Source organism: Panicum virgatum, chromosome 9N (genome assembly GCF_016808335.1).
Source record: "Panicum virgatum strain AP13 chromosome 9N, P.virgatum_v5, whole genome shotgun sequence".
NCBI classification, from domain to species: Eukaryota; Viridiplantae; Streptophyta; class Magnoliopsida; order Poales; family Poaceae; genus Panicum; species Panicum virgatum.
This window is the reverse complement of record NC_053153.1, coordinates 12,484,339-12,493,807: the sequence shown is the minus strand read 5'-3', so window position 1 is coordinate 12,493,807 and position 9,469 is coordinate 12,484,339. Positions and strand designations below refer to the sequence as shown.

The 9,469-nt window shown below is 46.2% G+C and overlaps 1 long non-coding RNA gene and 1 pseudogene across 1 annotated transcript; both read right to left on the bottom strand.

Moving 5' to 3' along the window:
- Positions 1–68: 68 nt before the first annotated feature.
- LOC120692377 lies at positions 69–646 on the bottom strand. Its single transcript, XR_005682601.1, has 2 exons — positions 599–646; positions 69–493 (listed from the first exon to the last, which is right to left on the bottom strand). It is a non-coding gene; the product is annotated as an uncharacterized LOC120692377 (long non-coding RNA).
- A 1,369-nt stretch (positions 647–2,015) lies between these two features.
- Positions 2,016–5,949, bottom strand: LOC120692375 (annotated as a pseudogene).
- Positions 5,950–9,469: the final 3,520 nt, after the last annotated feature.

The following is a 9,469-nucleotide window of genomic DNA, read 5'->3' as shown; positions in this document are numbered from 1 at the left end:
CTGAAGCCCTGGAAACCCCTTGTGGTATGCTCTGTACTTATCTGTCAAATCTGCAATAAGCTAGGTCCTAAACAAACGCGCTTGTTATCGAACATTGAAACACACTAATGATCAAACTGAAGAAAGTTTGATGAAGTGACACACATCTATCGACGATAACAGAGAGGGTGATGACAGAAATTAGATGATAGTAACTTAGCTCGAGAATCACAATCACAAGAGATGGTGGGAGCTTTCGGCCAGACGCCGCCTCCCTCAGCTTTGGCTTGTGCTTGGTGTCCTCTCCCTCGCCCTGTGTCCCTGAGGCCTCTGGGCGCCTCCATCCGGCCTCCAGCCGCTCGCCTTCTGCCAGCGCCAGCGCGCGTGCAACGGCTGCCCGGAGCTGTCCGCGTGCGCGATCCTGCTGGCTGCTGGGTTTCAGGCACCATGTGTTCTCCTCCATGGGGTTCGGTTACCAAACGTACCGCTACGACAATGGCAGGTCTTCCTGCTCCTGAATTAACAAGTTATGTGTGGTTCAAATGTTACAATGGCATGTAGCTCACCAAAATGATAGGAGTTGCAAATAAGAACAACCGTTGACATTTCATACACGTACCTAGCTACCAGCATATAGCAGCATATATATATATATATATATATATATATATATATATATATATATATATATATATATATATATATATATATATATATATATAACAAACTGAATGCTCCCGTCGCAGCAGTCTGAAGCTTCATTTACTCTCTGCATTCCTGTGTTATTCCTAAAAATCAAGACAAACGATTTCAGATTCGGCAAACGAATCCATACTTACAGATTTACAACTATAAAAGCACTGGGTAGGTTGAAGATGAAGTCACCTGTGGACTCGCCCAAGTATGCGTCGAAGGAATACGGCTCCTTGGTATAGTAGATGTACCATTCCTCCTCATCTTCCCCTGTCTCGTGCTCATATGCCTTTAGATGCTGGACGTGCTTGATCTTCCCCCACTCAGGATTCATCTTGTAATGCGATCAGCTCAAGCAAGCTTCGGCTGCAATCTACACGCAACTTCTTTAGGTTTGCCTCTCGTAAGTATTCTGGGAGTGCGTCAGCAACACAATCCCACCACTCCAGGCTCTGGAGGGATGGCAGACCGTCCAATTCCAATTCCTCTAGTGCCTGGCAATAGCTAATGCCAATCCATTGCAAGCTTGGGTTGTTGCTGATCCTCTCCAGCCTTGGGTTGTCATATGACCATAGCTTGACTAGTGAAGGGAAGTTCTCCACGGAGACCTAGTGCTGGATATTTATCAGGTCCAGCTCTCTCAATCGGCGTGCATGCTGTGCAAGTCCTGCAGGAAGACGTTGCAGTTTACAGTTACGAATCTCAAGCACCTCTAGAGCAGGCATCGCTGGGACGTGCTGCTCCCACTCCCACTCTGACCATCCCAGCATGCCCGCAAAACCCAGTCTTACCAACTTGGGAAATGCAACACCAGCACCACGCGAGATATGATGAGGCTGCCTCTTGTTCTGTGTTCCTGTTAGCACTGGTGCCTCTTCCTCGCCATCAGCTTCACCACCCAAGGAGGGTAGGAGTAAATCATGCCGGATACACTGGACGGACGGAGCACGGTGAACCCAAAACAATCCAAGAAAGGGGAGCTGGCCCAATCCATTAGGCAGTTGCGTGCAGCATGCATAGCCCCTCAGCACCAACCATCTTAAGCTCCCAAAGGCTGACATGGTTCTCATCCACTGCGGTAGCCCGCGTGCAAAGTAGCCATTGATATCAAGTGCTTCTATGCGAGTCGGAGGACATAGATTAGCCAACACATCCTCGATCCTCTCATGCTCCTCCTTGCTGATGTCATTTTTGACCTCCCCTTCCTCTCCGAGCCTGCTGGTAAATCTCAAATCTAAGATTGTCAGGTGATTTTTACTGCTAAGCATTGCTTTAGCAGCCGCAGAACCGGAAGGTGCCTTCTCCAGAGCTCTTATTTCTAGTGCTTTGAGCTTTAATAGATGCCCTAGTTCTTCTAAGCTGCACCAGACATCTATGCTGCCATCGGAATGTGTTGGAAACCGCAACAGCCAAGCCAAATCTTCCAGCTTTCCAAAGCCACGAGGAACAGAGGTGAGTGCGGTATCTCTAAAGTCGAGTGACATTAGTTTCCGCAGCTTTAGAATACTGTTAGGGAGTTGAGAAATATTTGTGCACCCAACAAGGTCAAGGACTCGTAGAAATTTTAGATCTCCTATGCCTTGAGGGATGGTCGATATGCATGTCCGAGAAAGACACAAGTATCTTAAATGTTTGAGATGGCATATGAAGTCTCGCAGCTCAACTAGATTTCCACCATCTAGATATAGTATCCTTAGGCCCGAAAGATTTTTCAGTAAATCCTCTAGCTCAACTGTGGCACTTCCAAATAAAAGTAATGTTCTAAGCAAAGATTGGTTTTGCAAGGCATTCCCCTCTACTGGCCTGCTCGAGACAGATAGGTGACGGAGTTTTGAAGTACCAATAGTTCTCCTGACATCCTGTCCCTCAGTAATAAGTACTTCTTCATCTTTTGTTATATATATACTGAGCAAAGGATCGAACAACATCATGCATGGTGAATGCTGATTGATCATAGTATTCTTCGACTGGTTCTAAAAGGTTTCTTGAAATCAATTCTTTGTAGTACTCAAACGCCAAATCTTCTGGTGGTTTTGAGCTCAGTTTGTTGTGTATGTAACCTTCTGCGATCCAAAGCTGGGATATAACTCCTCGTGTTATTGATTCATCTTTAGGGAAAAGGGAGCAGAACAGAAAACATTGTTTCAAGTGTGAAGGCAATTCTTCGTAACTCAAATAGACTGCTTTGTTAATGTCATAATCCATTCCTTCCATCGACCATGTCAAGTGGTTACTGACATCCACCCAAGCACCTCTTGTTCTACTGGTGTTGAGCAAACGTCCTCCAAGCACCTTAACTGCTAATGGCAAGCCGTCGCATTTTTCCACAATTTTGATCCCGATATCCTTCAGGTTATCAACGTCAGCTTCGTCACTTTCATTCAATACTACCTGTTGAAAAGAAAATGCAGCAGCACGTGTGACAGAGAACTGTGAGAAATGAGATGTGTTAATTGGGTTTTCTGGAGTTACTGTAGTGTGTTGGACTCAAAGCTAATAAATAGGGGATAGCGCATTACTGGGGATATCACAGCCGTAACGCGGGGATAGCACATAATGGCGCTAAATACACATCAAGACTACCTTTGTTTCTTATACCAACATATAAAAATCATTTACAATAGCCTATAGCTAGTCACGTTTAGATGAACACATCTTGCATATCACTTGTATATAATAAGATATTATGATAGTACAAGTTTAAAATAATAAAGTTAGACTTTAACAGTTATAACGAATAACTGTCAGGCTCAAATGACAGCTGCTATATCAAGCACCATGACGGGCAATAAGTTTCAATACGGTATTATACGAAAGCTATTTTGTAGCAATAACATTTAAACCTTGCTACAAGCCTACAACTACTACGAAGGCTACTGCAACTACTATTAACACTATTGCAACTACTACACTATGATTTTATACGGTGCATTTGGATGCAGCGGAATGATTATATTTTCAGGGGTATTCAACCAACACAGGATCAGTGTCGCAGACATTTTGATAAGGAATTTTCCTTAGTTATCCTAAGGGCTAAAACTAGTCTTAAGGAACATATGTCATCATGGCTAGAAGCCCTTGTATAATCATGTTGATCTTTTTCATTTCTTTTTTTGTTTCATAAGGCGACCGTTTGTAACTAGCTTTGTATTTTCCTTTTCTTTAATATATAATCAGTAGGGAAATTTCCCTCATGTTTCTTCAAAAAAAAAACACTATGATTCTGTAGTCAGAGGGCCTAAATTTTTCTGTGTAACTTGTGATACGTGTCACACAATCTTACTATTACTAATTGGAGGCTCATCTGGAGCTTCCACGTGAAGCCACCTAGGATCCTAGGTGGATACTCTGAAAAAATAGAGAAATCCTATAAATTCTCACAAAAATCAGAAACATCCAGCCATCAATCCAACAACTATAATTATAATAATTATCGGATCTGTTATTTTTTCTAATAAATTACCCACCTCTGCCATTATAAATATAGACTAAAGTAACCCCCTAAATATATATCTAAATTACCCACCTCTGCCATTATAAAAATAATCTAAAGTAACCCCTTAATATTTGTGTAAATTATCCACATGTGCCATTATAAAAATATTACAAATACCTCCCTAAATTTGCATATAAGTTATCCAATTATATCATTATTATTATAAATTAATTACTCATAAATCTGAATCTAAATTATATAATTATAATAATATATTAAAGTGCATAAATATAAAATTTTAAATTACTATTTCTATCATAATTAATATATTTTATTATTTATATAAAAATACTACCCACGATATAGTCACCATATATTCATGTATGATGGAAGAGATAAGAATACCAATTCACAAATAAATAGTTCAACTAAACATGTATTGAATGTATATGGAGGTGTGATGCAAAATAAAATCTATTGTAACTCGATAATGATAAATATATGTTTTATACTATGTATTAGAATATTTAATAGATAAAAAAGTATGAGATAGATAATTATAATTATTGACTTTATTCTCATATTAATTCTAATTAGCCCGTGCGGAAGCACGGATTGATAGACTAGTTGTATGCAAATCAACTAAAATAATTAGTGCAATAATTAAAAGTCACTGACCTGCCTCTTTAGCAAAGCCCAAGCATCTTGTGTTTCTAGCTTGTCAACTCGGTGGAGATGCTGTGCTTTCATCATGCGGGCAACTCTATCATTTCTTGTGGTCACCAAAACTTGACTGCCAGAAGCACCATCATTGAGCGGTACTCTAAGCAGCTCGTTCCACACCTTATCGCTCCACACATCATCCATCGCCAACAAAAACTTCTTTTGCCGGACTACTTGCTTCAAAGCATGCTCGAGGAGAGCCTTGTCTGCGGCAAGACCACCATAATCCCCCCCAAAAGCAGCTACAGCTCTACGTAGCAAAATAATCTCGTTGACCTCCTTATTGATACTCAACCAAACCGTCTTGTCAAACTTTTCCACTACTGTGGCGTCATTGAAAACCATCCTAGCAAGAGTGGTCTTACCAATCCCACCAGCACCGGTGATTGCCGCAGCAACAGCTACATTATTGCTTCCACTGGATCCTTCTTGAGTGCTCACCTTCTTGATAAGCAGGTCGATGAGCTGCTTCTTACTTTCCTCAACCTTGTCACCAACAATTTCGGACTGAATGAAGGCCGGCCCAGTAGTACGGTTGCCGTCAGAACAAGGATTAGTGGACTTGTTGGCATAATGACCTGATGAATTGATGGCTTGGGTGATGAATCCAAAGCGACAGCTCCTCTTCTCAAGGTCCACCAATCGCTGGTTGACTGCCTGTATCTTCCTCCCTATTTCGTGTGCAACAACGGGGTTGCGGAAGCAAAAGAGCATCGTCGAGATGTTGCAGCAGCCTGAAGTGGTTTTTGGAGCAGCAGGTGAAGACAAGGGATCTTCTCCGCCCTCCATGATCTGGCAGAGATCAAGGATGTCATCGGCGTGTACATGACATCCTTGAGCTCCCTCACCCACCGCTCCACAGCCGAGTCGCGGATGCGCCTCCTCTCCGCATCTGCCAGGATGCTGCTTAGGTCGCCGAGCGTCGTCTCGAGCTTGGTGATCTCACGCCCAGGAGCATCTCCACCTCCTCCTTGGCCATGCCCGCCAGGATTAGCGCCAGCTTGGACACGAAGGCGTCGAGCACCACCGCCATGGCCAGGGGATGGAGTAGTGACGTCAAGATAATTAAGAAGGGCGCGGGGGTTGTGCTTCTACTCCGTGCTGCTAAAAAAAAGAGCATGCTGATCGTTAGGTGAGTGCTTGCAGTTCCCACCAGCCCGTGCCCCACTTTTTGTTTTTTTGAAAGCCCACTTTTATATTTGTACTGCATTGTGCTATATTGTCATCATTATATTATCCTTTTGCCGGAGACACATGTCTTGTCTAGTCTAATGTTGTTGTTGGGATCTTAATAACTTCTTAGATGCCCAAATAGAGAGCATGAACAGTATGAAAATGACAATGAAAATAGACACTTAATTCTTCAGTAATAACTAGAAAATTCAACCATTTACACTGTGGAGAGAGGGGGCTATTTATATCCCTAGCACTCGGCTAGGTTTTCCTAAATTGCCCCCTTCCAACTCATTTACAGCTCACTTACAGCCGGTTTCGGGATAAAATTACAAGTAGAGAGGTATACAAATCCGACATTCTCATGTATTCACGTTTTACACACACGCCTACACCCGACGAAGGTCTTCGCGTCCTTTGGGATACTTCGGAGGTCACGGCCCTGAAGGTTCCGTCTTCGAGCGATCAGCCGTCGCCTTCGTTCCCGAAGGTCCTGATCTTTGAGCTTGTGCTTCTGAGTAACCATTCGTCACCTTCGGCCACCCGAAGGTGAGATCCTTCGCTTATAGCAGGTCTTGGTCTTTAAGCTTGTGCTTCTGAGTGATCATTCGTCACCTTCGGCCACCCGAAGGTGAGATCCTTCATTTATAGCAGGTCTTGGTCTTTAAGATTGTGCTTCTGAGTGACCATTCGTCACCTTCGGCCACCCGAAGGTGAGCTCCCTGGCCTGGGCGATCTCGGGAGCGACCGTCGCCCTTCGGATATGCTCGCCTTCTCTCGTTGGAGCCCTGCAAACGAGTTAGGGAGCATTTCCGAGGGTGGGAGCCTATCCGAAGGTCCAATCCCCAACAGTAGCCCCTCGAGGGCGAGGTCCGAAGCCGACGATCCGAACCCGTGTTGAAGAAGAAGATTGCGCATAACCTTCGGGAAGCTCCCGAGGAAAAACGTCTCCCGAACCGTCGGCTGCAACGGTCGGTTTTGGTTGTGCACGTGTCAGGCTTCGATTGCGTCGCTTGGGCGGCCGACTCCTCGATTTTACCGTTGGTACTGTTGCTTTCCCCCGCCTATATAAGTGGAGGGGTGGGGGAGGGGGGGGTAAAACCTGTGCGCCTTTGAGCTTTGGTTACCTTCGACGCTTTTTGTTATAAAGCGCTTCTTCCGAAGGTTCCGCTTCGTGCGTGATCAAGCTGATTGTTTTTCTCGGTGTAAGTAGAATAGCGGTTCATGGCTCGCACTAAGCAAATAGCGAGGTTGATCGAAGGTTCGTTTGATTCTTTTTTCTAATTTGCCTTTCTTCGTTTTTATATAGATAGGGCATTTATTAAGAGGGCGGTTCTTCGCGCAGACTCTGATCCCGTTGAACAACCCGAAGGATCCGAGGCTTCGCGTCCGGCAGTCCAACAAGAACAGGCCAGCGGAAGTCTGTCGGGGGTTTCAGCGAGTGTTTCCGACCTGATGGGTCCTGAGAAGCGTAAGACCTTGCTCTTCGAGCCATCTGCCATCTCTCAGAGTACGCTCGATTTCTATGTTTCGAAAGGATATTTTCCCGAGGGGGTGTGTCGCCCTCCTGCCCTCCTGGCCCGGAGGTTTTCCCGGTGCCTCAGACTGGAGAGGTGGTTGTTTTTAAGGATTTTTTTACTTCTGGGTTGCGCATTCCGATGGATCCTGTAGTTCTGAAGCTACTGGATCCATTCAACGTGAAGCTTCACCATTTCACCCCGAACGGGATAGCAGTGTTGTCAAAATTTTTGTGGGTTGCGAGGACGTTCGGAGGTGGGGTGTCCGTTGATGCCTTTTGTAGGCTATTTCAGTTGCACTGTCAGCCTCGGAAGGTTTTTATGGATGATGATGATGAAGAGAGTGTGGTGCAGAATGGGTGTTGCACCTTCGTACCTCGCAAGTCCAACAAGAAGACAGGCTTGACGAAGGTTGTGCTTGCCGCAGCCCAGAAAAACAAATGGGAGGGGAACTGGCTGGGGTACTGGTTTTATGCCAAAATCGGTTTTCCGGATCCCGAGGGTTCGAATGAGGAGAAGTATCTGTTAGCTTCGGATATCAAGCCGTTCGATCACACTTATCAGCCTTCGTACAACAAACGTGTGGTAGGCTTTAAACCGTGTGTGGAAGCTTTTATGACGGCATGTCAAGTTTGCGGGGGCAGAGACGTGGTGGAAGAGTTTTTGGCCACGGGGATTTGGCCTTTGTCCGCTGGTTGGGCTCCTTGAGGGTTCGAGCGGAAGCGTTTTTCTGGGATGGCGTATGACTTGATCTCTCCAGTTTTCGGTCTTCGGAAACCCGAAGGTTCTAGTGACGAGGTGATTGTTGCCGAGCTGGAGCGGGAGGCCTCGGACATTTTGGGGCCTTGGAACAGGAAGGAATATCTTTCCTTGGTCGAGGTTTGCAAGAGGAATCTTCATTTGAACAGATGCTTGGCAGAGATGGGCATTGAGTACGGCCTTCGGCAGGTCCCTGCGGGTGCAATTCCGAGGATGACACCTCCGGGCAATGTTGGCTCCGAGGTGGTGTTGAAGAGGTCCAAGGGAAGGCTAAGAAGGAGGAGGTTGGGACTTCGGGCGAAGGTGGCGGAGGGGGTGGTCGTGGTCGCGGGAGGGGGAGGAAGCCTTCGAGCTCGAAGGCTTCGGTTGCGAGGGCCGAGAGCGCTAAGAGGAAGGCGCGTGATGGGTAGGTTTCTTTGGGAGATAGTGGTACTCCCTCCTTTATGGAAGAGCTCATAGGGACGGTGGGCGGGGAGATTGTAGTTCCCGAAGTGAGGCTTTTTAGATCCCGTTATGATCTTAGCGATGAGTACGGGACCATGCTTTTTGGTTCCGGCCGTCGGGTTGAGGTGGCGAGGGCACTGATTAAACTTTATTGTCCCCCCGAAGGTATAACAAAACACCGGAGGATTCAGAGTTTGTTAAGACTGGTGCCAAGCCTTCGGACCTTCTGAAGCCGCCTGAGCCGAGACCCACTGGGCCTGCGGCCGGTGCTCCGAAGGCTCCTACGCCGGTGTCGGCGGTCGCCATTCCTACCTCTTCGGCTGGCATCGAGGAGGGGGAGGTTTTGGTTGGTGAGACGCTGCTCTCTCTTAGGGGCGGGGATATCCCGGGTGGGTCCTCGGCTCCACCTGTGGACAAAGAGCTGGAGATGCTGGAGGGGTTGAACTTCGACGAACCCGGTAATCTTCGTTACTATTTTTTGCGTGGGCACTTGGTTTGTTTGTGACCTGAGGGCCCCCCTTTTTGTTGTCTTTGCAATTGTGTCTGCGTCGATGCAGCAGCTTTTGGCCGTGATACACGGGCCTGGCACGACCGGGATTCTCCCTCCTGAAAAGGGTAAGGCGGGGCCTGATTGCGTTTAGCTTTTGTTCAATTTTTGGTGTCCCCGAAGGTGATTTTGTGTTTGATTCAGAGTTTAATGCAGCCGTGGCAGAAACATCCACCTCGGATGCTGCGTTCATCGTTG